At 33.9% G+C, this 27271-nt stretch overlaps 2 long non-coding RNA genes across 2 annotated transcripts in view; one reads left to right on the top strand and one right to left on the bottom strand.

Moving 5' to 3' along the window:
- The window catches only part of LOC145269690 (uncharacterized), a 35647-nt gene extending 25875 nt beyond the window's left edge, over positions 1 to 9772 (bottom strand). The window contains exon 1 of the long non-coding RNA XR_013865170.1: positions 9635 to 9772. This is a non-coding gene — a long non-coding RNA (uncharacterized LOC145269690). The remainder of the gene's footprint in view (positions 1 to 9634) is intronic.
- Positions 9773 to 10203: 431 nt separating this feature from the next.
- LOC145269691 (uncharacterized) lies at positions 10204 to 27051 on the top strand. The gene is made up of 2 exons (XR_013865171.1): positions 10204 to 10339; positions 22566 to 27051. It is a non-coding gene; the product is annotated as an uncharacterized LOC145269691 (long non-coding RNA).
- The last annotated feature ends 220 nt before the right edge of the window (positions 27052 to 27271 follow it).

The raw sequence follows: 27271 nt of genomic DNA, 5'->3' as shown, positions 1-27271 counted from the left end.
TCGTACTAATTTTCAATGTCCATTTTCAACAGTTTTCAAAAGTTTTTCAAGGCCTTCTGCAGACAAAATTTAAGTTTTGAAAACAAAATTTGATGCATAAACAATATGATAAAACTTAATTGACAACGAAAAAAGTCATTTTCGTTTACAAACACAACAATATGCCTGTCGACAATCGTTTTTACATTCCCTGATACACTTAGATTTGGCCAACCAAGCGCAATTGAATATTATTTTCCCCATTGTTGATTGTGTTCGTTTTACTTCTAAATTTTGAATTTCTGGTATTGTGGGTACAAGAGTTATGTCCCTTTATCACGAAACTACTTGATGTTATTATATGGAAAACATCTGGTAGTTTCGTGATAAAGGGGATGTAACTTCTGTATCCATGATTATACAATGCAGTTTCCAAACAAGGTATTTCGATTTTATTATATAATTTTATAATCTATATTTTAACCAAATACAAACTCCTCCATCTCAAACCAACCAGTTGCAAATTTAGTTGCTTCCACTGAATGAATTTTTAATTCATCCTTTCTTCCAGTAACAATGAAATGGAAAGCATAGTAATGTCCTTTCTAATTTATTTGCAGAGTGTATCTATTCAGTAGATATATAACTCTAAATAACTAATTCATTAACATTAACTACCCATGCTGGAACACAGAAATACCTGGTTTAGGACCCAAGCGTGGGGCTAACCCTCTTGGTGCTGATGGGCCCGTAGACCTTCTCAGGTTATCCATCTAGGAGAAGGAAAACTCTGAAGTTAAACCTTAGGGGAGGGAAGCCTCTTTGGTTCTGGATGACGACCTTCCTAGAGCTGGTAACTCGAACAAATTACTGGTTTGCAAACCTAAGCTGCTTAAGTAGTAGATAGGCTTCGTCTATCACCCGGCTTTCGTACTCCTTCTTTGCATATAACCAGGCACAGAGGTGTGATCACAGGGACGCCACAGAAACACCAGGTGGTGGACCTTGTTTCCAGACTAGGGCAATGAATGCCATTCCCCACTCCTATCACATCCCATCCCCTAAAACTGGGCATTTTGGGGGTGTCTGAGTGCCAGATATGCCAATGCAGTTGGATTGGGTTGATTTTTGTCTGATGGGTTGAGGGTACCAGATTTGCTGGCTGCTGTTTCCAACTGACAGAACAGGAGCCCTGTTTGGTAGCGCTTAGAGTTGCTGCTCCATCAACAGTTGCATAATATCAAGATGGTTGTAGTGCCATGTTGTGCATGGAAAAGGGACCCTGCACCCATCTCCAGTGCGCTTTCCCGAGGCCACAATCCTGTAGATGAGGAGTCGGCTGATGGTCTACTTCTGTTGCATGTTTGGTATTCTGCTCAGCCACTTTGTCCAGCACCTCTCACCCTTAAACTGAAACTTCTAAATAAAATAAAATGGCAGTTCAATCAAAAACTATGATTAAACCAGGTTTAAACTCAAACAAAACCAATTTGCTTCCTTCCTTTGAGGCTCGCATTCATGAATATCTGCGGACTTAGAACTAATTTAGATGATGCTGAATCATTTCTCCTAGCAAAAACCTCGGATATCTTAGCATTAAGTGAAACTAACCTACACTTCTCCATCCTCTCTAAGCTCTTTAACATGCCTGCTTATATCGCACTTTCCTGTAAGGACTCAGACAGACATATGTACGGGTTTGGAGTTTATATTCAAAACTCTTCATCCTTGACTAGGGAAACAAAACTAGAATCAGACGATAAAGCGTTTATGTGTTTTAGACTTAACATGCAAAATAATATTAGCTACTTATATTTTCTCTACCGCTCTCCCTCAACCCAGGATTGTACTCTAATCAACCAAGTCTCTAATAGCATAGATACAACACTCTCCCTCGATACTAACACACAAGTACATGTATTTGGTGACTTCACTGTCCACCACAGTAATTGGCTTGGATTCCCTACTTACAAAGACGCAGCTGATAGCACAACGCATAGCTTCTCTATATCTCATTCTCTATCACAGACGGTTATGTTCCTGACACGTTTCTCAGATCAGCAAAATAAACATGCCTCACTTCTAGATCTATTTCTGACCACAGTTCGCAATGATTGTGTAACGAATGCCTATAGCCCACGCGGGAATGCTGATCATGCTGAGATAATGATAGAAATCGCCCTTAATTCTCGACCCAATCATCATCATCATCATCATCATCTTGCAGCCTCAGCCAAGATAGTATTTCCTATCTGTCATAGCATGCAAAAGATCTTCCTTGGAGATAAATATATCTCATTGTATCTGTTGTGGTGGCACCCACTCATTTACATATGTGGATAATATTACACATAAATAGCAAGACTCGGTTAGTCTGAGTGTGTTTTAACCAGAAGCCACCGAAGGCCGAGCCGAGAGCAGATATGTTCTCCAGCCAAGACTTTCTTACCTGACAACCATTATGTAAATATACTGTAAATATGCTTTTCCTAATACACTTCTTATTGATCTACCTTTGTTTGTTGAGTCTTCATTTGTATTGCCTTATATGTTATTTGCAAACATAACAGTATCCTTTCTGGAAAGGTTAACTTTCATGATCGATTGTGAGATGATGGGTGCCTCCACAATACAAATGATGAAACAAGTTTATCTGTGGCACGTGCACAATGTCCAGCAAACTGAACACGTCTCTTACAAACGGAGTTTGATACTCTCAGTAAGTTTCCATATATCATTTCTAGAGTTGGGTGGTTTCGCCATGAGAGATTAAGTACTCTTCTCAAAAGACGTGTGTAACATCCATCCAAACGATGCTGTTGTTTTGCTGAAAGAGTCCAAGTTTTAAATGCATAGAGTAAGATTGGCTCAATAAATATGCAGAAAACTTGGATTTTCAATTTGCGAGCAAGATTGGATTTTCAGATCTTATTCATTTTGTTACAAGCAGTCCATGCCATGCCCTTTCTATTGTAAAAGTCTTTCTCAGAGTTCCTGATGAGTGATCCTAGATAGTTGTAGTCTTCAACACATTTGGTAATCCCACAAATCTGCCAGGCGATGTGTTCTTCCCAAAAGTTCAAATCAATAGTTCTTTGAACGTACCAACACGAGAGTATACCATTGCAGAGTTAAAATAGGTTCTAAAGAAGAAAATGAACAAAGCTCTTGGTCCAGACAAGATTCCAGCCATATTGTGGAAGGACCCTATCTTTCATCAATTACTTTTCGACCTGTTTAACTATGCAAAGAGCAGCCACGTTTCACTAACCATTTGGCTGTGATCACATATCATTCCCACTCCCAAAAAGGGTGATTTGACATTACCAATGAATTATCGCGGTATTTCGTTGCTTCCTATAGCAGCAAAAATCTATAACAAGCTTCTAAATCATATTCGACCTGAAGTAGCGCTCATTCCACGCAAAAACTAAAATGGTTTCTGTCCAGGTCACTCCACTCTTGGACAAATCTTCACATTGAGAAAAATAACTGAAAATTGCAGTTATATCTCATGTCTCTGATGTATCGTTATTTTCATGGAAAGTGTTCGACTGAGCTTCAATCTATGGTCCCCCCTCGCAAAACTTTCACAAGAAACACTCGTCTAGCTGTAAACACTATCAATAATTCCCCCCACTCTTTATCTGTGCCTAAACCTAAACGTAGATTCCATGAACAAAGCTTTTTTCTTAGAACTGCACACCTGTGGAATTGTCTTCCGTTTTCCTGCTTTCCGGCTGACTACAATATGGTTGTGTTCAAGTCTAACGTAAATAAGTTCTTGATGAGCCGTTCCATATAAGTTATCAACTTTACCAAATTTTCATTACTAATGATAACTATAATGTCCAATTTCTACTGTACACTCTATAACCCTTATCCTTGAGTGGCCTCTTGGCCTTGATAATGTGGTGATGCCTATGTAAAAAAAAAAAAAAAATAACTGAGGAAATCACATGCAGCAATAAAACTGCACCTCTCATTGTTGTAGACTTCAGCAAAGCTTTTGACTCCGTCAACTGTGAGACTATGTTCGAAATTCTTGAACTCTATGGCATACCAGTAGAAATCATTGAAGCAACAAAAGTATAGAAACACACAGACCAATGTACTGACCCCAGATGGTGAAACAGAACTTTTCGACATTCTGGCTGGTAAAACACCCGTCTAGCTGAATCCATTGTGAAAAATTTCCCCCACTCTATATCTGTGCCTAAATCAAAACGTGGATTCCATGAACAAAGCTTCTTTCTTAGAACTGCACGCCTGTGGAACTCTGTTCCGTCTGCCTGCTTCCCACCTGACTACAACTTGGATGTCTTCAAGTCCAACGTTAACAAATTCCTAATGAACCGCCCCCTTAAGTAAACACTTCATCAAATCTCCACACTAACGTACTGTACTTGCAATAGCCCTTATCCCTGAGTGGTTTCCGGGCCTTGATAAGTGGTGACCACTGTGTAAAAAAAAAAAAAAATATTCTCCAAGGTGATACACTTGCACCTTTCCTTTTCATCATTGCAATAACCTACATCAGGCGTATCTCTGTGGATACAATCAATGACAATGGATTGATGTATAAACAAAGAAGTTCACGTGATCCTGCACTTTACATCACCGATGTGATTTTGCTGATGACACTGTGCTGTTGTTTCACAACCTTTCTCATGCCCAAGCACTCCCATCTTCTCTTGAATCAACAGCAAACTGTACAGGACTTCACCTGAATGCTACCAAGACTTAACATTCACAAAACCTACAAAATTAAAACCCTTACAAATAACATCCTCAAATGTGTTGAAGACTACTCGACCCAAAACTGAAGAGCCATTGCTCAAAATGACAATGGATTTTAAGAAGGTTGACTGGGAAGCCATCAGGGATCTCATCAAAGATGCCCCATGTGGAAACATCTTTTCTCTTCCCACTGAATAGTGCACAAATGATACCACTGAATGGTTAAAAACGGCAATTGAAGCATATGTTCCAATGCAGAAATTTGTTAGCAAACCCGACTCTCCCCAATGGTTTGCTTGTACTGGTGCAGTTGCTAAGTGGTTTAAAATGGCAATTGAAGCTGTGATAGACATAGAGACGACCTACCTCAGAAACAGGTGAGAATCTGTTTCGGCAGCAGGCTGAAAGACAGAAAAAAAAAAGAAAAAAAAGAGGCCCAAGATGGCGGCTGTTGTCTTTTAAAGCCTCCGGTCACGCGTAGATCTCTAGCAGTCTCGTGTGGTATATGCAAACTGGGTGTGCCTGAAACATAAAAGGCGAGTTGTTGGGAGGAGTGGGAGAAGTGTTTAAGACATGTGAATAGAGAACGTCGACGTGTATCTCATGTTGTGAACAACGAACTCTACTTGACTCAACTTGTGACTAGCGAATCTCTGCTTGACGTTTTAGCTAAAAAGTTTTGTTGCTTTGCGTTAGACAAAAACTTCTGATACAGAAGCATATGTTCCAATGCAGAAATTTGTTAGCAAACTGCACTCTCCCCAATGGTTTACTTGTACTTGTGCAGTTGCCATTGCTCAAAGGCAGCATGCATACCACAGATTTAACCAACATAAGTCCAGTACAAACAGACAAAATTTTATAGAAGCTGGAAATAATTGTAAGAAAGAAATATCGACAGCTAAGAGAGAATATATCAAAACCATCAGAAAACGCATTGAAGCACAGAAATTAAGAACCTGTGATTTCTAGAAAATCTACAACAGTGTAGTAAATAATGGGTAATCAATAATTCACCCACTATCAAAAAATCATGCAATTGTTTGCATAACAACTGAGAAGGCTAACATACTTGCCAGTTGCCACATTGAACCCAGCAAACCACTCCCTCCCTGACTTTCCTTTGCAGACAGACGTTACACTAGATGATCTGAAAATTACTCCTTCTCAGGTGCATGATATCGTAAAATACCTTGACACCTCAAAAGCATGTAGATCCGATCTCATCCCGGCTGTGCTATTAAAAAAATGCTCTGCTGAGGTTACTCCAGTCCTCTCCAAACTATACAACAAATGCCTTAACGAATTTTGTTTTCCTGACTGCTGAAAAACTGCTTCTGCGGTACCAGTTTACAAGAATTCTGGTGAAAGAACTGGTCCATTAAATTATTGCCCCATTAGCCCCCTCCCACGAAAATATTTGAGTCCATAATTAACCAAGCTCTAGTTCATCACCTTACAGCTGCTAAACTTCTGACTGACCAACAATATGGGTTTAGACAAGCCCATTCTTCAGCAGATATCCTAACTTTAATCTCTAAACATATATACCATACACTGGACAAAACAGGTGAGGGTAGAGTGGTAGCCCTTGATATATTTAAGGCTTTTCACAGGGTATGGCATGAAGGTCTTCTAAGGAAAATCAGATCATATGGTATCACTGGGTGAATACTTAACATAATTAAATCATTCTCAAATAAGAGAAAAATCCAGGTTGTCCTCGACGGTCATATACCTAAACAATATGATATAAATGCGGGTGTACCTCAAGAACCTATCGTTGGACCTTTATTATTCCTAATATTCATAAATGACCTCCGTGATAAAATTGTTTCTGAGATGGGTTTATATGTTGATGACACCACTCTCTATAACAGGCACGAGGGGAAAACAAATGAACACATATCTAAGGAAATGGCAGAAACATGAGGGGACGACCTTCAATCTGTAATGGAATGGGGACAAAAATGGATGGTCACATTCAATGCTGCCAAAACTAAGCTTGTTTCCTTCAATAATTATAAGAAACCTTCTCAACCACTAATAGCTATGACAGTTGGGAAAAACATGGCCTCTAGGGAAAACATAATGGATTAGATTTGATAATAAAAGTCTTAATATCCAGAAAACTACTAGTATGCGCCAAATTTGAATGTGATATTTGTTTTCAGCATACCTGAAAACCTAAAAATGTTGTCGTTTTAAAGGTGAATGCTAAGGTGGAAAAAAACAACAATCGTTTTTTGTTTTTTGGTTCAAATGCTGTAGAAGCACCAGCATATGAGCCAGTCTGCATAAAAATATAACTACGCTGAAAATGCATTAATGTTTTAAAATGTAAACATCGTTTTATTTTCTAATTATCATATGCTGAAATTGGGAGAAAAATCTAACATGGTACTTGTACAGTTTAATCAAGACATTAAAAATGAAAATATCGAAAAAAAAAGTTATATTGTATGTATTCGTTATGGAACGAAGTTTTCCAAAAAAAAAAAAAATTTACTTAATTTCATTAAGTAGTTTTTATTTTACAGCGAATAAACGATTTGTTATGATACCAAACAAAAGGTTCGATTTTTAGGAAGAAAAGCTAGTAATAAAGATGGGGAGGGAGCGTCGGCGTTTTAACTGGAGTTATCTCCCCGTGGCATGTTCAACAAATTTCATAATGGCTGACTTCAACGTTCTCTCCTAAAAACGTGTTTTTCTGCTGTAAAATAAAAACTACTCGATCAAATTAAATGAAATTTTTTTCAGAGATCTTCAGTCCAGAACAGATACGTACAATATAACCCTTTTTTTTTTTTTCAATATTTTCATTTTTGAATGTCTTGATTAAACTGTACGAGTACCATTATTATTATTGTTATTATTATTTCAAATGCTCCAAAAACTAATATCAAGTTTCATAATATTAAAATATTGGAGAGGGAGGGGGCAAGGTGCTTGTACAAAAAAAAAAAAAAAAAAAAAAAAAAAAAGGCGACAGAACAAACAAGGGAAATAGACATTTTTGCTGATGACATTACTATCTATGGTAGCACATCTAAGACAGTAAACGACCAAATTCCCTCCGATTCTCTCTCCTCTGATCTTGATCACGTTGTACAATGGGGAAAGAAGTGGCTGGTTACTTTTAATGCATCTAAAACCAAGCTTCTATCTTTGCATCATCAACGTTCTGATCCCCATCTGGCATCAATTAAAATGAATTGCTCTCGTCTTGGGGAGGCCTCAAGTTTTGACAAGCTTCTGGGCTTGACCTTTACACCTGATCTTAAATGGAATACGTACATCAAATCTGTTGCAAAGCCGCTGGAAAAATGGTGGGATCCTTCTATCGATCCAATAGATATCTCACTGCTGATGCAATTCTCTATCTATATAAGAGCCAGGTACGTCCAAGGATGGAATACTGTTGCCACATCTGGGCAGGAGCTGCTAGAAAAGACTTGTCCTGCCTTGATAGGGTTCAAAATAGACTTCGTGGCCTCGTAGGAGATGTCCTTTTCTCTTCGCTGCAACCTCTGTCTCACGGAAGAGATGTTGCGAGTTTGTGTCTGCTTTATCGTTATTTTCATGGAAAGTGTTCAACTGAGCTTAAATCTATGGTCCCCCCTCGCAAAACTTTCACAAGAAACACTCGTCTAGCTGTAAACACTATCAATAATTCCCCCCACTCTTTATCTGTGTCTAAACCTAAACATAGATTCCATGAACAAAGCTTCTTTCTAAGAACTGCACGCCTGTGGAATTGTTTTCCGTTTTCCTGCTTTCCAGCTGTCTATAATATTGTTGTCTTCAAGTCTAATGTAAACAAGTTTCTGATGAGCCGTTCCATATAAGTTAACAAATTTACCGAACATTACTATCGATTACTATATTGTCCTTTTGACTACTCTACACTCTTTAACCCTTATCCTTGAGTGGCCTCTCGATAAGTGGTGACGCCTATGTAAAAAAAGTTTTTTTCATTTAAATCGTTAAGCAAGGGAGAGGGCATTTTTTTTTACATTAAATTGTTATGTGAAAGTACAAAGCACATTCCCTCCCCTTAAGAATGGCTTACGCTTCTACACTATTGGGACGAAATTTTGTAATCGATAAATGGAGTTTCCAGATTTAAAAAAAATGCAATGGTTTCTAATGACTTTTTGTCAATTCTAATAAGTTAAATGGTAGCTTCCAAATTATGCAGTCGAAATTACCTGAATATTACTGAATTATTAAACAAAACAACTTTAATCGACTTTAATCGTGTTAGCAGGTGAAAAATTGCGGCCATCTTGTTTAAATCGAAACGGAAAATTACCCTCATTTTTTTAACTCTCCTGTGTCTTACGATCATTTTCATCAAATTCTATTTTTTATTTTCTTGAATAAATAATTTTCTACGTTACCGATTTTCGTAATTTTTGGATATAATCATCTTAAAAATACGAGGAATACGTAGATACCATTGTTTGCATGTGAAATTCAGTGTTACGATTACCGAAATCTCGTCCCAATAGTGTAGAAGCGCCGAATGTCTTTCTAAATAATAACGCTATTATTTCTGCGCGGTACAATTAAATAGCAAACACCAAAAACTGTACTTTAATTAAATTGATTAAAATTTGAATAATTTCCAGTTAGTTGTTTTCGTAAATTTATATCAAAATTATTATTTTTTTTTTGTAAATAAAAAAAGAATAATTTAATTAAATAACAAACGAAAAACAAAAATTTAAAATAATCAAAAATGTTTTTTTTAAATAAACAATCTGAGTTATGTCCCCTTGTTTCTGCGATATCTTTTTAATCGATCTGTCGCCTTTTCTTTGTCGCAAAAATCGATTGCTGAGTACCTATATCTTACAAAAGAGACAAAAAAAATAGCAAGAAAGAAATTGAGGGAATTAATACTTACCCTTCAGCAAATCTTGTTATAATTTGACTTAAAAAATATCCATATATATATAAGAGAAGGACTATATTTAAAAAAGAAAAGAAAAAGTATTTAATTTGTCAATTTAAAATAAAATTCTTACAAATAAAACGTTTTCAGTTCATTTCATGCCTTTTTTTAAAAACCGGAAATGGGTCATGAATTATCCCCTCTTATTGCGACCTCATTATTTTGGGTCGCGATTTTTGTTATTCAAAATCACCTTTAATTATTGGGGTAAAGGGGGGGGCGGTTATTCAGGTGTTAACGACACAGACTGACGACCTAGGTGTCTCGAATTCGAATCCAGTTCGTTCATCAAAAATCACTTTCACTTAAGATGTTGGCAACCTTCATGTGGTCTCCCCCCCCCCACCGTAGGTCTTTCTAAAAATAATTCTGACTGGAAAAATATCTGGCAAACCAATGCTAACAACAGAATCTTCGGATTCATTCGATATGTTGACTTTTAATTGTTTATCGTGAAATTTAGCTTAAAAAATTGTCAATCTGGCGATCCTTGATGGCCGAGGAGACCGGAAGTTGATCATGAATTATCTCCCCTGTTATTATCGTTTTTTTTTTCTTTGTTAAAAACCACCTTTAATTGTTTGTGCATCTTGCAAATGAACACTTAATGCTTAAACGAAGTGCAATCGTTTATATAAAAAATAACTAAATCTGAGCGTAAGTATATTATTTCTTGAAATTTCTTGTTTAACACAATAGAATTCGAGGGTTTGTATTACTGTACACATAGATTTGAAAAAGTTGTCAAAAAACAAATATATAACAAATAAATGTTATCAAAAGCAAGATAAGTTACTTTTCTACCTAACTGGATAAGCTTTTTTTTTTAGCGTTTTTATTTAATGTAACGTGTTTATTCGGCTAGAAAAACATAGTGTTTACCGATGTATTTAAAATTTAAAATGGCGCCGGACTCTTTGTTGAACACGGCAAGTTTGAGAAAATGAGTTAAAAATAAAAAAGTATGCAAAATACTGTTAAAAGCCCACCGAATATATGTCAGCCTATGTCACACGAGTTTCAAACAGTATTTTGTATATATTTTTTTATTTTTAACACATTTTCCCAAACTCACCGTGTTCAATAGAGAGTCCGGCGCCATTTTAAATAAACACGTTATATTAAATAAAAACACTAAAAAAACTATCGAGTTAGGTAGAAAAGTAACTTATCTTGCCTTTGATAACATTTCTTTGTTATATATTTGTTTTTTGACAACTTTTTCGAATTTATGTGTACAGTAATACAAATACGAATTGGATTTTGATCTGTAAAACCTTTGGTACTTATGCACAATACAGGCCATGCTATATTTGTTACTTCTACAGTTTATCGCCGAAAATGGAGACTCCATTTTTTTTCGGATACCTGTTCTTAAAATCAGAGGGAGTAACCAATATTTAAAACTATGGCCGAAGTGGAGGAAATAAATAACAAAAAAATTAAAAAGTTGTTTTATTAAAATTATATTTTCTTACGCAAACTTTTCAATAAATGTTTTTACAATTATATTTTGATACATTTTTATGCAATAAATGTTTTTGGTTTTCAAATGGCGCTCGTGCCCAGTTTAAACAATTATGAATATGTCATTTTTATTTTCTGTTTTTAATAATAAAAATATATACGTTTCATGAAAAACTTTCCCGTTTTCATTAATTAAATCGAAACATTTCCAATTAAATAATTATGAGTATATGGTCTCTCTCTACTTTCACTTTATTTACTTTTTTTCATAGTTCTTTCCGGAATATAATATCTAATCTTCAATTTTTTATTTATTTATTTATTTATTTCCTATTTCGGCCATAGTTGAAAATACTGATTTCTCCCTCTGATTCTAATGACAGGTGCCCGAAAAAAATGGCGTCTCCATTTTCGGCGATAAACTGTAGAAGTGCCCAATATTTTACCTATGGTTTTCAAATTAAATTCAATTGTTACGGTATCATTTGTTGGTAATGCGGAAGTTTAACTCATTATTCTAAGGGAGGTAACTCTATTTTACTAAAGTAGTTGAAAGAAAAATCATTTTGGTGCTGATGCATCTATGTTACCGCGTTTTTTTTTTTTTTTTAAATAATATTTTCAAGTTTAATTAGATTTAGCATTTCTCCATTACACGGAAGACGACCCGAGAGGAGAGCGGAGCGCCACTTATCGACAGTTTAGTGAAACGCCAAAAAAAAAAAAAAAAAAAAAAAAAAAAAAATGGCGCCGTCCGTGTAATGCAGAAGTATCTTCAATGTTTATGATATTTTTGTTTATTATGTTGTTAGATGAATGTACAGAATAGTTACAAAACACCCTACCCTCCTCGATGTTAAAAATGGCGGTAAATGTGTAGTTTAGTGGCGTAAATTATTTGACAGACAAAAAAATATGATGAAAACTATTTTTTATATAAAACACATTATTAGACGCTAAGGCTGAAATAAAATCAGAAAAAATATCATTTTTATTAATTTTTTCACCATTTTTTTTTTTTTTTTTTTATTAAACTAAATGTACGACATTCGAGACCACCTTATTACTTTTAAAATTTGACCTTTCTAAGGCTAAATTTGGCCCTTTTTATGCTCTTTCACGAAACCATGTTTTTGGCCACCATATTTTTTTTGTAATGAAAGAACGTAAACAAGGCCAAAATTGGCCTAAAAAAGGCCAACGTGTCAAACCTTAGAAAGGCCAAATTTTAAAAGCAATACAGCGGCCTTGAATACCATACATTTAATTTAATAAAAAAAATACTGAAAAAAATAATAAAAATGAATTTTTTTCTGGTTTTATTTCAGTAGGTACCTCCGATGCGCGCCACAATTTTAATCCCCCTATATGTAACATGATGTAATTGTAATTTAATTTAAATATTATCATCCTAACTTTTTTACCATTTAAAAGAAGCTTCAAATAAACTAATATTTAAAAAATTTTTACAGCATACAAAAATAATGAAAATGTGGGGAAAAAATTGTGTTTACATTATCAACGCTTTAAAACAACGTTCATAATAGTGACGTTTTTGAAGCCGTTGACATACCCATGTTTTAAAAATCTAGCAAAAATCAAATAATAGTCATATTTTCCTGAAATTTTCGATATTTATTCATAATAAAATAAACTTACATAATAAAAGTAGGTTTCGTTAAATGTATTAGAGGAAATATTTTTAGATGTTCTACCCCCCCTATATTTCATTATCTGAAAACTAAATAAAATAAATGTGAGTCGATAAGTTTCAACATTTTTTAAAGCTGAAAAGATCAAATAATTAAAAAATAGTTTATATATATATATATATATATATATATATATAATCCTGTTATTTATTTCACTTACCTCAAAGTTGTAAATAAAATAACACTTTTTCTTGATAATTTTTTTCTCTGTAATATAATTATTCGAATTACAACAAAAAAGAATAATTCTAAAAAATAATTATTTTTAAAAAGCTTTAAATGATATTAAATTCAAATTTTATGTGATATGAAATTTAAACGGATTTTTTTAATAACAGGTTTCCAATAATAAAAAAATATATTCATATAAAAGAATATAAGACTATTGAGATAATAAAAATTGTAAATCCAAAATCGGCCTAAAAAATTTGATTTCATTATTTAAATTGATAGAGGGTGGTCCTTATGTTTGGCGCTTTTTTCCAAAAATGTACGGAGGCTTGTAAAGAACATTATTTTTAAATACATGTGTCAATAGAATACGTTAAAATTAATTTTATTTTATTAACTCTAGTCTGTGTAGTTCATTAATAAAATGTATTTGTTTTACAAAAGGTAAGTTTTATATTATTTTTTATCCGTAGCAAAAAAAATAACATTACTTTCATTAACAATTATGATGCGAACGCTTATCCATAAAAATTGACACAAACACATGAAATGATGACGTCACTATTAATGTGTATAATAGTGACGTTTTACACATCGCCGTGGAAGTGCCTATATTTCGGCCTTTGGGTCTAATTATGTGTTTTATATAAAAAATATATAGTTTTTTTTAAATAATTTTTTTGTCTGTCAAATAATTTACACTGCTTAGCTACACATCAGTATGGCTTTCTAAATAAATGATGACGTCACTATTAATGTGTATAATACTGACGTTTTACACATCGCCATGGAGGTGCCTATATTTCAGCCTTTGCGTCTAATAATGTTTTATATAAAAATAGTTTTTTAAAATAATTTTTTTGTCTGTCAAATAATTTATGCTGCTTAGCTACACATTTATCAGTATGGCTTTCTAAATAATAACGTTATTATTTCAGCGCGGTAGGATAAGTACCTTTTTTCTTTTTTTTTTTTAGTCTTTGGTACTTATACAGCGAGAGTCGACAGATCGATTTTAAAAATCTTTTGTGTCTGTTTAAGCAAGAAACAATATTTCTTTTCATGTCGAAAATAGTAATATATCACAAAAATTACTCAAGTAGATCGACTGGTGTTGATATTTAGTAAATAAAAGTCTATCATTATCACCTGAACGTGTTGTCCACTATTATGCTGTAATCTAAAATACGCTTTCTGAGTTATGCCCCCTGTTTCTGCAATCTTCGTTGTTGCAGTGTTCACATCTATGAAAAATGCAATTTTCCCCAATTTTCCGTAAAAATTTCTATAAATAACATAAATAATTTGATGATTTTTCGTAATTTTTGGATATATTACTATTTTCGACATGACACTTAAGTAGTATTGTTTTGCTGAAAAGGAAATATTTTTAAAAAATTGATCTGTCTACTCTGTGTATACAAACACCATTTTTTTCTTACAATTGCTTGAATATTATAGGGTGTTTTGAACGAATATCACATTTAAAATTATACTGAAATGCTAGTATATCTATAAAAGTTAACAATTTTCAGGTTCCACTAGAAGAACTGCCATTTACAGCAATTTTTAAATTAATTGATGGAACAACAAAAAGCTTAACAACATTTACTGATCCTTTGGAGAAACTTTGTATCAATAATTATCAAGATTTGCCTCAAGTAGAATTCTAAAAAATTAGTGCCCCTCCTGATTATCATTTTCTGACAGCAGAAGAAACAAATAATTTAAGTGTGAAGACCAGAGGCTATTTTTTGAGTATGCTGTTGGCATTTCTTGTGGAGAAGTTAACTTAGAAAATTGGGCCACTGAATTAAGGAAGATGGCTAACAGAAGCCACAAGATTAATGTGTTTATGGACTAGAGTTGTCTATCCTCAAACACTATGATAAATTAAACATTCTGGTCAAATTTATCATCCAAGTGTATGCAGTTAGTTGGTTTGAGATCAAAACCGACAATATTTGTTTTTAACCAACAACAGTATATTTTAATATGATTCAGAGAACAAAACAGTTAACTGAAATCCAAATTACTGTTTTAAACTGTTCAAAATATAGTGCTTTTGCACTACTTCCGGAAAATGTAATATCGATGATAAACTCAGATGAATTGGATGTGAGAGAACAGGGCATTCAAACGATTTTATCCATTAGATAAATAAATATTTATCCATTAAATTTTATTAGTTTTCTTAATTTACTCAAACAATAGTTAGTTTTATTCATATTACATCGCAAAAATATTTTTAAAAAAATAAGTCTTTTCAAATACTTGTTTTCTGTGTTGTTTTTTTTTTTCCAGAAATAGTGAACAACTCAAAAAAAAAAAAATAAAATAAAAATATTACTGCTATCAATTTTGCAGTCACACACTGATCAAATTTGATTGATTTTTCTCCAAAAGTTTTATATGGGAAGGAAGCAAGACATAGACACATTACAAAGTCATCGTGCCAGCAAATTAGACCTTTATTTTCCTCGAAAGGAAAGTATACAGAACAATTTAGTTCTATTATAAAAGTTTATATTATTTCCTCTAATAAAAAATTAAAATAAATGGTTCTGTAACTTGTATCAAATTGTTATATTGTGTAATACATCTCCATATATCTTTTTGAATTGTGAAATTTAAAAGACTTAGTTGCTAATTAGCTTTTTTTACTATTTTTGTTTAATCAATGCAGTAAAAGTTGAGATATTTTGCTAGTTGTGATTCATAATTAAAATTATAGTTCATATATTTTCTTTCAATGTATCTCATATGAAAATATCATTTTTAATTGAATATTTTATAAAAATATTGAAATTTTAAAGTCAGTGTTGTGAAAAATACAATGAAAATGAAGGATTTTTCAGCATTTTTCTACACGATTTTTAAAATTAAATGCTCAATTTTCTGTTCAAGATGGGAATCTAATCTTTGGTATATGTTCTTATCACATCAAATCCCAACTATCATCATCAGCGCCATGTTGATTTTCTGAAAAAAGTTGCAAATCGACCTAGTGAGCATGCGCATTTTGCTTTTATTGCAAATGATACCCAAACGAATACAAGCAATTCTTTCAGTATTTAATAATTTTCTTTAAATATATTTTTCACCTTGAGTTTCGATTTTTCTTTTCTAACATTAATACTAGCCTTATACTAACCCTAACCCTAATACTAACCTTAACAAAACATGATATTTATTAAACTCAGCAATTGTCAATATTTATTTTGCGCATTTGGAAAGTGCCTTAAATAAAAACCAAAATGGCGCCCACTGAATACCATTAGAGAACACACTGGATAATAAAGGTCTTAATATCATAAAAACTACTTGTTGGCGACAATTTTAAGTTTGATATTTGTTCAAAACAAACCTGAAGACCTCTAAAAATCAACTTTTTAGTTGGTACTCTAGCGCACATTGCCAGAAATGTTTTTCAACTTGTGGGGTTATTTTTTAATAAAATATAGACATGTTAAATATGCCCATATGACAAAGTCTCTAAATTATGGCGTCAGTGGATTGCGATAAAAAAATTCTGTATAGGCATTGAAAATGTGGGGGTTTTTTTTCTTGTATTTATTTTTGTTCACTTTATTATATAAGGAATTGTGTATAGTTAACATCTATTGAGAAATACACATTTTGTATTGAGAAATACACAGTTTAAATATGTAAACATTAGATGAACAATAACAAATTATCTAATAATTGTTGAATGTTGCCAACAAGTAGATTTTATGATACTAAGACATTTATTATCCAATTTGTTATTCAATTTGTTATTCAATGTCTTATCCAATTTGTTATCTAATGTGTTATCTAATGGTCGTCATATCAGTTATATTGCAGACGATACAAAACTAGCCAAAACTCTTAAGTTAAAACCGGTCCTGGATATGACCTTAAACTATATCCAGTGGTGAGGCCCCAGCTTGCGGGCTTTGGGGAGTGTGGAGCCACCCCTTAATTGCCATTGCTCCCAGGTCCACTCTGACCTGGAGTGGTAGTACCTGTTAGGGTCCCAACTATTGGTTAAATAGAAACCGACTTCAAAACAACAAATATATTCTATTAAAAAATTTTCTTCAAAATCTTTGGATTCGGCATTAAATAACCTGAAAAGGGTTGATATGACGTAAAACAAAAACAACCAACCAACCAACCAACCAACCTTAAGTTAAAACCAAAATGGCGACCACTGAAAATCATTACAGAGTACACCTGTTCTATCTAGAATCCAGAGTACCACTAAAAACATGTTAACTAACTTTTTGGAATGCTAACTGTTCTCTCTAGGATATTGAGCACTTATGGCTAGCATAGCAGAGCACAATGAAAACCTATTCCTGCCCACCGATAAAAGAGAAAGCTAATGTTTAATTTTCAGGCTGAATAAATATAAAACAAAAAAACGGTGTTTACTTTTGCTTGTTAGCTTTAGCAAGAAACAGGAATTAAATTAATAAAAGTCAGGGTGAGGATTAGGGTTACTCTGGAATCCCACCCGTGAGAGATTTAATTTCATAAAGAACAATACCCTTTTCTACGTAGCAAATTTCCAAGATAGCTGGAGACCTCCGACAACTTTTTTCCGGAGTTGTGTAATAGAGCACGTGTGGCAAAATCAGCAGCAGCTGTAGGGTCGTCGGCTTGCGAAGATGTGTGAAAATGAAGGCGAGAATGTTTGCCTGGATCAGCACTCCCACTAATTTTAGCCAGGAGTGGCCACGGTTTAGTTGAACATGTGTTATTATATATTACTAGTTGTTGGGTATATAAGTACGGGACAAACATACTAAATAAAACCAATGATTAATTTAGATGTCGGTTTTAAACATTAACATTTTTTTACTTTTAAATATGGATTTATTTTTCTATTTTTGCTTTGACTTTCTCATTGTTCTTTATGAAATTAAATCTCTCACGGGTGGGATTCCAGAGTAACCCTAATCCTCACCCTGACTTTTATTAATTTAATTCCTGTTTCTTGCTAAAGCTAACAAGCAAAAGTAAACACCGTTTTTTGTTTTATATTTATTTCCTTTATGTATTCTATATGTTGATAAACTTATTCTGTGATTTTAATCTATTTTTTCCTGTGCCATTTTTTGTATTAATTCACTTCTGACATTGTATTTGTATCATTATTACCTAAATTCATTTTTGAAGCCAGATTATCGCCCCTTTTTTGTAGCTTAAGGTATCCTACTATGAACTGTGCCTAATCTTTCTACTATGCATATCAACAACTATGTTTGTAATTGGAACAGATTATCACTTTGCAGGGTATAAGATCAAGGGTGCGTCTTTTTGTGAAGCTGGGTTTCTTCTAGAAAATGAAGTTGTTTCTAAGACAACGTTTACCCAATGAAGCAGCTACATCCCTCTTCCCAAAGATATTACATTAGAATCCCCCTCATCTCAGCTACCTGACGTGAGTCCATCAAACCCAAATCATCAACAGAGGAAATGGATTTTCAGACAACCCTTAGTAAATAATACATCTCATCAAGGGTCACGTCCCAAAAGAAGTCAACTGATACAATCCTGGGCAAAAAAGCCACCGCAATGCCTCACCTGGACATGTGACACTGGATACAGACCTGATGAAACTGGGGTAGAGCTTGATGTTGTATATAATGCTCGTGATGTATATGTTTTCAATGTGTACATGGCACTAATAAATGTCTGTTGTGTTCTTATCATAACGGACCATATGTATGTAACTATGTACGATGTGTTTGTTGGGTAACAGACTGTTGTCCTCAAATTCTTAATGTCTATTTTAGCCCGTGATTCGTCTAGGTGTTGGTGCGTGCATGTCGGAACATATATGTAACATACATACTGCTGTTTCTTCTTGGAGGTTCGTTAACTGTCCTTGGGAGAGCTGGAATCTGTTTAAAGGAATGCTTCAAGACACAACCCAAAGACTATGTGAGATTTTATGCATTTTATTCACTCCCAGATATTCTTCATAGCAGAAGGGAGTGATTGATGATCTTTGGCTTGGAGGGGTTCTTCTGTCTCTGTTCTGAGACCCTCTCTCCCTCATGGGGGACCCGGTTTTAGTCCACCGGTCTTCCTCAGTGTCTCCAATCCAACTCTCACTGTGCTTGTGCAAACTGGAACACGTGATATGTGACATGTAATTTTCAGTCTCCGTTCGCCTCTTCCGGAGCAAATTTGACCGGTCACAAAGTTTGACATGTTGTCAAAACATGACTTCAAATCTCTGTCTACTCATCGCTAGATAGACAGATAATTATATAGACAGTTAGATAGATAAATAGATAACTAGATAAATAATTCGATAAACAGATAGATAGACATGTAAGCAGATAATTTACTTCTGCCCAGCTATTCTCTAACAAAGATAGAGATGGCACAATGTCTGTTGGATATTGGAATTATAAAACAGAATGATAATAAGCCTTGTCAGAAAGTTGAATGATTTTCTCGCAAGGATTGTCCCAAATGAAATAAACTTTGCAACTTATGGGTTTATGCAGTTGAGACTTTTGCCTCAAATAGAGACAAACTTGAAGACCAGTCTGGAAACCGATCTGGAAAAGAAAATTCCAGCAGAAGGAAACTGCTTAAATGTTTACCTTTCTGTCATATGAAAGCCCAGGGGAAAAATTAAAAAAGGTAAAGAAACTGAAAATGGCACTAAAGTAGCAGAACATCAATTCTGATCTATCTCCATCCACAGGGTGGAACGATAAATTTGTCCCTCCTAAAGAAAACAACACTACAGCTTTATTTTAAAACTTTTATTGAAAAAAAACAATTCAGGCATCTTGATTATGTAGTAGAGATGACATCTATTCAATGTAGCAGCTTGAACAACGCCTCGATACAGGTCCGGAACTGGGAGCATGCCTTTTCCACAAGCGCTGGCGGGAGCTTGGCAATCAAGCTGGCTTTAGTGTTGTAGGAGGTTATGTTGGTGATGTTTCAGACATATGACCAAACGAAGTAGTCCAATGGATTCAGGTCAGGGGAGGAGGAGGCAGTGAGAGAAGGGTGCAAAGTTGTAGCACTCCTTCTGAAGCCAAGCCTGGGTCTCTTTAGACTTGTGGACCAGTGCAGAGTCCTGCTGCCACACTCAGGATTAGCTAGTAGTCACCAGACTGCACCAGAAGATCACTACACTCTTCAGCACATCCAGATACACTTTGGTTTTTACTTCGAAGCTGACTTCGAAGATTTCAGGAGGCAAGATGTGGCCCTCACATGAAACTGCACTTTAAAGACTATAACCGTAGCTGGAAACTTTTTCATCATCCTGTGCATGCCCCTATTTTCCGGATTTGCATTTTGAGGGTGCTGGCAATGGTCCTGTTGCCATAGCTTGGATTGGTAGAGAGCATGAGTTGTACAGCGGCACATCTCCAATCTCACTCATTGAACATGGTGTCACTTTCAGACATGATAGAAGGCTCCTATTGTTGTTGGGATTTGTATACAACTGGCCAACTAGTAGATGGTTTGCAACAATAAAAGAAAACCGGTTTTGATCAAATTTTTTTTTTACATAGGAGTCATCACTTATGAAGGCCCAGAGGCCACTCGGGGATAAGGGTTAAAGAGTGTCCAGTAGTCAATGGGATAATATCATAGGAATAGTTAGTAGTGTAAATTTGGTAAATTGGATTACTTAAGAGGAACGGGTTATCAAGAACTTGTTTACGATAAATGGAAATGGAATCATGTCTTTTCTAGGGCTACAATTTAATCACTTGTCTTACTGGATTCTTGGACAAGAATTCATCTAGTCTGGTGAAGTATTCAGTTTTGTGCTATCACTAAAGGCGGCTTCACCTGAATAAGTAATATCACTTGGAGAAGGTACGCCATTCTTCATAAAAGCCAGTGTTAATAACTGAGGAAATCTTATTTAGTTTTTGAATATTCAGGTTTATTTGTCTTTGTATTTGTTAATGTATGTATTAGATAAATATTGTAGAAAAGAGCAGTTTCAAACTTTGGAAATTTAAAATATTTTTCTAAAATAAATAAGATGAATCCGTACACAGATTTTTTAACAAAAGAGTCACCTCTTCTCAAGGCCTGAAAGCCACTCAAGAATAAGGATTTATGAATGTATGGCAGTCATTGGGACAATAGCGTAGTGAAAATTTGTATAATTTATTATTTAAGAGAATAGGTCACCAAAAAAATTGTTTATATTGGACTTGAGGACGACCATATTGTAGTCAGCTGGAAAGCGGGTTGGCAGGCAGTTCCAGGAAAGAAACTTTGTTCATGGAATCCACGTTTAGGTTTAGGCACAGATAGAGAGTGGGTGAAATCGTTGATAGTGGTTTTAATTAGATGAGTATTTTTGTGAAAGTTTAGTGGGGGAGGGCATAGGCTGGAGCTCAGCCAAGCACTTGCCATGAAAATAACGGTAGAGTAGAAAGAGACTAGCAAAATTTCTTCTGTGGGAAAGACGTTACAGGGAAAAGAAAATGGTATCACCTACTAAGATACAAAGTCAGTTTTAAACTCTGTCCAGGCAGGATAAGGTGCTTCAAGTAGCTTGTGCTCAGTTGGAGCAATGCTACTCCATCCTGGGACGTACTAAGTGTATAAAATCTAATATACAAAAGGCTATATGTTTGTCTGTTTGTTTCCATACTTACAAACTGTCTCCTCTGAAACTAAAAGTCATAGAGCAGCACTAATGATTGGATTTTTTATGGATCGTTCTTTTATGGGTCTTAGTTTTTAACGAGTCAGAATTGGTCAAAAATGAAAAAAAAAAGTTATACATTTTGTACATTTATCTTAGTTTATTTTTTAATTTTTATTTTTTAATTTTTTTTAAATTTTTATTTTATAATTTTTATTTTTTAATTTTTATATTTTGATTTTAAAAATTAAAAAATAAAAAATAAAAATTAAAAAATTAAAAATAAAAACTAAAAATTAAATTTTTTTATTTTTTATTTTTGAATTTTTAATTTTTATGTTTTAATTTTTATGTTTTAATTTTTATTTTTTAATTTTTATGTTTTAATTTTTATTTTTTATTTTTTAATGTTTAATCAGTTCATATGCGTGTCATGTTGGTACAGCGGTAATGTTACCAGCTTTGAATGATGGCACCCAAATACTTTTCTTATTTTTACTGTTTTCAAGTTGCTAGATGGAAGTATTTGTTCTCTAACTTGTCATGTACGTATTTAAATGGTTGGATGGAATGCTGAAGGCTTTCGTTCATCCGGTGCAGCTTTGGTGGGTTTTGTTGTTTTTTTTTTGTTTTTCTTTTGTTTTTTTTTTATCTTGTAAATAAGGTGTTTGCTTTACTTGGTTTTGTCTGTATCTGTTTCGGTATAAAGTTAAAAGTGCCGCTAATATGAGATTAGTACAAAATCTGGACAAATTAAAATATCATATTTAAGTGTATTTTATTCCCGGGCAAAGCAGGGCCCCCCCCCTGCTAGTGATAGATAAGTTTATTAACATTTGAAAACTGCATATCTTAAAGTATGTTTATTTTCTGTTTTTTTTGTTTTTTTTTACAGATAACCAAGAAAGAACTAACAAAGTATACTTGAAACATTCCAAGAAATGGCAATTTTTAGTTTCAAATAACAAATGAAAAATATTCAGAGTGAATGTAAAAGGAAATAAAATGAAATTAAAAAAAATATGGAAATCAATCCAGACAAGATGTGAAGCTACTTAATGTAAGGAGCTAACAAGAAAGATGATTATAACAAAGACAGGGGACGCCTAATCACCTAAGCCATTTTTTGTGAGATATATGGAAAAAAGCACATCAAGGTTGTCACAAGTTTATACAGAAGGTGTAGTTGAAAACCTATATGAGATTACACTTTGAAAAACTACCTGGCAAATATATCCAGTGAACCAAGTGCAAGAGAGATTCAAACAACTGCACTTAAAGGAACAGTCAGAATCTTAAAAAGATCTCTTTGTTGGAATATATGAGATACTAAGTGAATGTTTGGCATCTGGCAGGATGCCCCATTCCCTAGCTTGGACGACCTGATAAAAAACATTGAGAAAAAAGTGAAAATGAGAGAAATTGAATGTCTACAGGAGAGAACTTAAATGCCTACGGGAGATAATGTGAATGCTTACTAGACACTATCTTCAAGTGTCTAAGGTCTTCCTGAACAAGGGTTTGTCAGGACAAATAAACATTGAATTAATATTCAGAACAAAATCAAATATTACATATTCTCATGCAAATTCTGGTTGCAGGAACCTTCAAGCAGTTTAATATCGACTTTTTTTTTTTAAATTGTGTTTAACTGAATTGTTTTATATTTTAATGATTCAGAGGTCACTCAAAGATATAAAGACGGACAGATGCATGAAATACAAGGATAGAGAGATATTAACAAGATTTGAAAACATCCACCATGTTATATTTAGTTTCATAGGTAGTTCATTGATATATATTAGATCACTAGAAATGGAATCTTCTAGAGTGGTGATCCCAAATGGGAAATTTTATATGAAGAACAAAAAATATTCTAAAGAATATAATATATAAGATTTATGGAGATGTATTAACAAGACTTGAAAACTTCTTATATTTAGTTCCATAGAAAGGGAATTCCATATATATATATATATATATATATATATATATATAGTTTTGTATGTTGAGGTGTATGTTGAGCAAAAGAAAAAAGTAGCGGTCAATTTTTTAACTTTGACCCCTATTATGACTCCTTAATATTTATTGTTTGGAGTTCAAATCCAGTTGTTAGATCCATGTCCAAGGAACGTATATCTAAAATTTCAAGTGTTTATACCCAAAATTGGCGGAGGAGTTTGGTAGAGTTCTCAAAGGTCAAATCGTTGAACTTTGGTCCCCTTAACAGCCAAATTGCTGGCTGAAAACGGATTACATTTTCCCAAATCTCAATACCCTGTATATCAAATTTGAGTGAGTAGACTTAAAATTGACAGAGTTATTGCATAGGAAAATGTACGTACACAGATACACAGACACATTCACTTTTATAGATATATAGATTGGACCTCTGAGAATGGAGTGTTAGTGGATTCTAAACTGGGCAGACAAGTTCATATGAAGAGCAAAAATAAAGCTAAACGAAGTTAAAAGTTGATTTTCATGTAAGAGGACTCCCATTCTGTTAAAATGCCAAAATTGAAGCCGACAAGAGTTGGGAAGGCATTTTCTTGTGAGTTGTGTGGGAAAACATTTCCGCAACAAACAGGTTTGAACCTACATGTCCGAACACACACCGGGGAGAAACCATATTCTTGTGACGTGTGTTGCAAGTCATTTACACAAAAGGTGCACTTGAAAACACACATGCGGTCGCACACTGGAGAGAAACCTTATTCTTGCGAAATATGTTCGGCTTCGTTTGCGCGAATGTCACGCTTGAAAGTCCATCTGAGGACGCACAGTGGAGAGAAACCATTCACTTGCGGAATGTGCGGCAGATCGTTTTCAGAAAATCGGATTTTAAACGAACACGTTCGAACACATACGGGTGAGAAGCCGTATTCCTGTGAATTGTGTGGATCTTCGTTCGCACAGAGTTCTTCGTTGAAAAATCATATGAAAATACACACAGGAGAAAAGCCACATGCTTGTCAAGTTTGTGGGAATTCCTATAGACATAAGTGGACGTTGAAAGATCATATGAAAAGGCACGTTGGGGAGAGCTTAAATGTTTACTAGACATTATCATCAAGTGTTTAAGGTTTCGCTCTGTGCATGTGCTTATCAGGACAACCTGGATAACCCACACTGGCTTTTATGAAGCGATGTTATGACATGGTACCTGGGTCATTTTCCCTACAAATAAACGCTAAATAATTAAAATCACAATATTTGCAGCCCAAATGAGATCTCATCGGTATGGCTAACTCACACTGACTTTTTGACGAAGTGATGTTACTTCAGGCTGGCTTTTATGAAGCGATGTTATGATAACCTGGTACCTGGGTCATTTTCCCTACAAATAAACGCTAAATAATTAAAATCACAATATTCGCAGCCCAAATGAGATCTCATCGGTATGGCTAACCGACACTGACTTTTTGACGAAGTGATGTTACTTCAAGCTGGCTTTTATGAAGAGATCTTATGACATCCTGGTACCTGGGTCATTTTCCCTACAAATAAACGCTAAATAATTAAAATCATAATATTCGCAGCCCAAATGAGATTTCATCGGTATGGCTAACTCACACTGACTTTTTTACAAAGTGATGTTACTTCAAGTATTATCATGCGGCTGGATACTCCATCAGACAAAGTAAAAAGGGAGTATTTTTTGTGAAATCTGTCAATTTTTTTTTTACATAGAAATTGTATGTCAAAGGTCATAATAGGGAAAAGACATATTTTTTTCACAGAAAAATAATTTAAGCAAAAAATTTATAATTTTTTATAAAAAAATTAAACTAGGCCTATAAACACCTTGTCAACCTTGCATGATAGTACTTTTCCTGCAAAATCACATGGTATTCACAGCCCAAATGAGATCTCCTCGGTATGGCTAACCAACATTGGCTTTTACAAGGAATGGCACACCTTTCTCCAAGTGATATTACCTAAAGTAACAGCATGAAATTGGATACTCCACCAGACGAAGTTATATGAAAGATAAAACATGCTGGTTGTGATAGGAGCAACTGACCTGCTAAAAAAAACAACATCTTAAGAAATACTTGGAAACAATCCCGGGATAAGCAAGGAATAACAAATACAGATAGCAGCCATAAAGAGAACAATGTTTATTCTTAAACGAGCTATCAGATATGAATTCGAGTGCGAGCTCCGTGATGGAGTCCCCTTTGGTCTATTCAAGCTAATTGAAATGAAATAGAATACAAAAGGGTTTCAGTGCCTACTATTGTATCCCAAACTGATTTTTTTTTTAAATATACCGAAAACCCTTATTTATATATTCTACTGCAAAATATAAAAAAAATACCAAATTTATGTTGGCACCTAAGTAACTGAGTAAGTATCCTGCTTTCATCTGTAAATATGATTTGATTTGTTGTCGAGAGCAACTTTCCTTAGAACTATTTGAGGAATTGATAATATCCACAAAATATATAATAGGTATTGGCAGGTGGTGTAACTCTATCGAATTTATATGTGCCGTCTGTGTTTGTATTATGTTTTTTCTAGACAAGAAAAAGCATTTTCATTTTATCTATTATATGTATATTAAATTCGTATTCCTGTTCATTTACAATATTTGTCATATATGCCGTCATAGATGTCGTCATAGATGATGACGTCATATGTTTATTGTTTGTTCACAAAACGTCATATATGATCAAAATAAAATAGGCATCAAGTGCACTTGAAAGCCAAATCACAACGTAATATTAGGAAAATAAACAAATATTTTACTTGTTTGAAATTTATCACAAATATATTTCGATAATATATTTCAATAGAAACGTTGTTTTAATTTGAATAAAATATGCATCAAGGATACAACCGCCAGATAAAAAGCGCGGCTCTTTACAAACAGACTTCTTTCTCCAAATTTACAACATGGCAAAGAAGAAAAGAAAAGAAAAGAAACAAAACAACATACTGAGGATGGAGTTTAGCTCCGAAAATATATTTGTGATAAATTTCAAACAAGTAAAATATTTGTTTATTTTCCTAATATTACGTTGTGATTTGGCTTTCAAGCGCATTTGATGCGTATTTTATTTTATTCAAATTAAAACAACGTTTCTATATGAACTCTCATCCTTGATGTCATATATGATGGGTTTTTTTACCTAAGAGTCGCTACTTATCAAGGCTCAAATACCATTCAAGGATAAAGGTTAGTAAATGTTAGGTGGCAGTGTAGTAATTGTTAATGTTGTAAATTAGGTAGAATTTAATATTTATTCAGAATATATCAACTTCGAAAGACCGGATGAGTGTGAAATCATTTTTAATAAAAATTTATTAAAAATGAAATTGAAATTGTTTTTTCTTTCAAATTTTTGAATAATAAGATATTCATCTTCAGGAAATTTGACTTTTGTTTTTCTTTTTTCTTTTTCTTTTTCTTTCTGCCATGATGGTAATAATCTTTGGCATGACTTGAAATGTTTGTAGTTAAGTTAAAATGATTTTTGTCTGATTACAGCTCTTTATTTTTGTCTGTCGAATGCGTATTTAATAAAAAGTAATTCACTGTTTAAAACACTCAATCTATATAATTATGAAACTCAAATGACCTTGTAACGATGT

This window comes from Euprymna scolopes, chromosome 45 (assembly GCF_053919585.1).
Source record: "Euprymna scolopes isolate OS-2025 chromosome 45, ASM5391958v1, whole genome shotgun sequence".
NCBI lineage: Eukaryota > Metazoa > Mollusca > Cephalopoda > Sepiida > Sepiolidae > Euprymna > Euprymna scolopes.
This window is presented reverse-complemented; position numbering and strand designations above follow the sequence as displayed.